This window comes from Canis lupus, chromosome 20 (assembly GCF_011100685.1).
Source record: "Canis lupus familiaris isolate Mischka breed German Shepherd chromosome 20, alternate assembly UU_Cfam_GSD_1.0, whole genome shotgun sequence".
NCBI lineage: Eukaryota > Metazoa > Chordata > Mammalia > Carnivora > Canidae > Canis > Canis lupus.
The window spans coordinates 20,337,180-20,340,596 of NC_049241.1; the positions used below are offsets into that span (position 1 = coordinate 20,337,180).

Sequence of the window (3,417 nt, forward strand, 5' to 3'; positions counted from 1 at the left end):
ATTTGTACCTGATATATTTTGATTTGGCTTCCACATAATTTGAACATTCAGTTGCAAATTGAGGCTGTAATGTTATAAACAATGCCATTTCAAAGATGAATTATTAAATGGTATATAGAAAAATGTTTTGAGTGAATTATCAGTTTATTCCATTTGCCAAATATCAATTTAGGATCATAAATATGATTATGCATAGGAAAGAATTTCAAGAACTCCTCTCAGTGATTCTGATTATCTTACAACAAAGCCACCACCACAGCACATTTGTAAAGAAAATTACAAAAATTATTGGTCATTAAATAGGAATAATTTCATTTTTTAATGAAATTTTAGTATAATGATGATGCCATTTTATTGTCAAAGATGCCATGTGATAGTATTCCTCTAACATTATGCTGGAGTAATTGAATGGGTATATGATCCCATTTCAGAGCTATTTCAAGTTCTAGATGTTTTAAATAAAAATAAATAGATAATTAATATTATACTATGTAGGGAGGTATGGTATAATGTAATCTCAAGGGCACTTTAGATAGTATTCTTTCTCCTGACAAGTTTGCAAGATAGTTTTTTTTTTTTTTTTTGCAAGATAGTTATTAATGTTTTGTTTTATTCTTAAAGAAACTGAGGTTCAGAGAGGTTGACTACATTGTCCAAGAGCCCGGTGCTAGTAAGAGGCAGAGCTAAGATTTGAATCCTGGTCTGGTTGCCACTAAACTCATGTACTTTCCCTATATCATTCTGTTGGTGGAAGGAGCACTGGACCAAATGATTGGTGGTATAAGATTTATAAACTTCCCCCTTTCAAAAAAAGAATATAGGCAACATAATATAAAAGTAAGACAAATTAAAAATGAAAACAGAATAGGGGTGCCTGCGTGGCTCAGTAGGTTGGGCACCCAACTCTTGGTTTTGGCTCCAATCCTGATCTCAGGGTCATGAGATCCAGCCCTGTGTTGGTGTGGTATCTGCTTGTCCATCTCTCCAACTGCACCCCGCTCATGCACATGCTCTCTCTCTCATGTTCTCTGTCTCTGTCAAATAAAGAAAGAAAAAATATTTTAAAAAATGAAAACAGAACAAGTGATAGGTTAGGAAAACTGGTGTTTCATAAGAATGAGAAATTACTTTTAGGTGAGTCCTATATTTAGCTATGAGTGTACTAGTAGCCTGGTAAAGAGGTAGTCAAAGTACTTAGTTGTTTTTATCTTAAAAAGTCAATGAATGAGTTCATTTGCAAAGACAACCTTTTTTCTTTTATGATCTGATGGAGGAATTTGTAACCTGAGTTCTTTATTAAGAAATACTAGGTAATCGAATGGATATTGCCTTAATCTTTGATTTTGTAGAAATCCAATTAGTTTCAATGGAATCCTTGAAGCTGAACTGCGTTTGAGGTTGTAAATTATCACCATTTTTAATTTGTTTTTTACTTATTTTTAAAAAGACACATTTATTCAGTGTCATGATCAAACTGTTACATTTAGCAATCAACAGCATAGGTGCAAAAAAAAAAAAATCTACAATAAAGCCCTTTGTCAGAATGCTTTACCCTTTCCACAGAACAGAAACTAAAATAACCTATTATACAATTAATCACAAATCCAGTCCTCAAGTTTTTTGCCCATGCACATGAGTGTTGTCTAAAACATGTCTTCTTTGTAGCAGTGAAGCCCTGCCCCAAGGCTGAGTTCACAAATCTTTTAACCTGTAGCTTCCCTGTCTCTGGCTCTCCTCTTCCTGCTGACTTTTGTTTCCTGGCAGTAATTAAAACCTTCTACCACTGTCATAGCCAAGTTGGTTTCATGGTTTGGCAAAGTATTAACCTCCACCACTATAGGGCCAGAGCTTCTGCTCCAAAATTTGAAAATTGATTATTGTAATTGCTAGAATCATTATAGCTCCTGCCACCTCCATAGCTGCTCCCATCATTACCAAATCCATGACAGCCATCCCCACTGCTACTGTATCCACTGCCACCTTGACTGTCACCAAAGCCACTTCACCCACTGAAGCGTCCTCCATGACCAAAGTCATCATTGCCATCAAAACCACCTCCATGGCCACCACCAAAGTTCCCAGAACCACTCTGACCTCTGGCTGGATGAAGCCCCTAGCCATCTCTTGCTTAGATAGAGCTTTCCTTACTTCACAGTTAGGGCCATTCACAGTAAGGTGTTTTTGAATGACAAACTCATCTACCGTCACAGTCATGAGATAGTACAAAAACAAAGCCTCTCTTCTTGCCACCACCTTGGTCAGTCATGATGTCAGTCACGTCCATTTTCCAATCCTGTTCAAAACAATCTCTTAGATAATGTTCCTCAGTGTCTTCTTTCATGTCACCAACAACAATCTTGTTCCCAGTTAATTGGACACCAAGGCTTTGAGAATCTTCTCCTGTGACAGACGTCTTTGGTTCTACAACTCTATCATCACCTTGTGTGGCCTTACAGTTGATGGCCGCACCCACCTCCTCCACCGTGGCAGGTGTGACAAGGCCAACGCCTCTAGGGCACAGTCCATGAGTGCTCCAAATGGCTCCTCAGATTCTCATAGTTTGTTTCAAAGCTCAAACCTCCGCATCTCTTCAGGTTCTTTGGAGACTCTGACTTAGACATGCCAGCAGTGGGCGGAGGGACTGTGATGAGGCTTCTTGGCAGTGTCCACTGGCAGAATGACTAAATTATCAATTTAAAAGATAGTTTTTCATATATATGTATATATATACATATATATATATACACATACACACATATATATATGATCGTCATGGATATTTATTATGTAAGCTATTTTTATATGCTGAGGAATTAATATTAATTAATATTAATTAATATTTAATTTAAATGCATTAAAGACATTCTGGCAGGGGCACCTGGTTGGCTCAGCGATTGAGCATCTGCTTTCAGCTCAGGGCATGATTCCGGGGTCTTGGGATCGAGTCCCGCATCGGCTCCTTGCCGGAAGCCTGCTTCTCCCTTCTGCCTATGTCTCTGCCTCTCTCTGTGTGTCTCTCATGAATAAATAAATAAAATCTTTTTTTTTTTAAATCATTTGGGCAAAGGCCAATAGTACGATGGAGATAGTGCCATTTAGTGATCTAATACTGGGGTTGGCACATTTTTCCTCTAAAGGTCCAGATAGTAAATATTTTAGGCTTTGTGAGCTATGCAGTCTCTCTTAAACTACACAACTGTGCTGTTGTAGAGGGAAAGCAGCCATAGACAGTACATGAATGAGTGTGGGTATGTTCTGGTAAAACTTTATTAACAAAAACAGGTGGCGGGCCAGATTTGGCTTATGGGCCCTTGTTTGCCGATCCTCACTCTCACATAACACAAGCCTGAGCTTTAAGATTATGTCCCATTAGCATTCTGTCTCACACTACATGTCCAAATGAGCCTTTTGTAGCAA

General features: G+C 38.1%; 1 pseudogene; it reads right to left on the reverse strand.

The window, feature by feature from the left end:
• Positions 1 to 1,834: 1,834 nt before the first annotated feature.
• Positions 1,835 to 2,621, reverse strand: LOC119864561 (annotated as a pseudogene).
• Between the last annotated feature and the right edge of the window lie 796 nt (positions 2,622 to 3,417).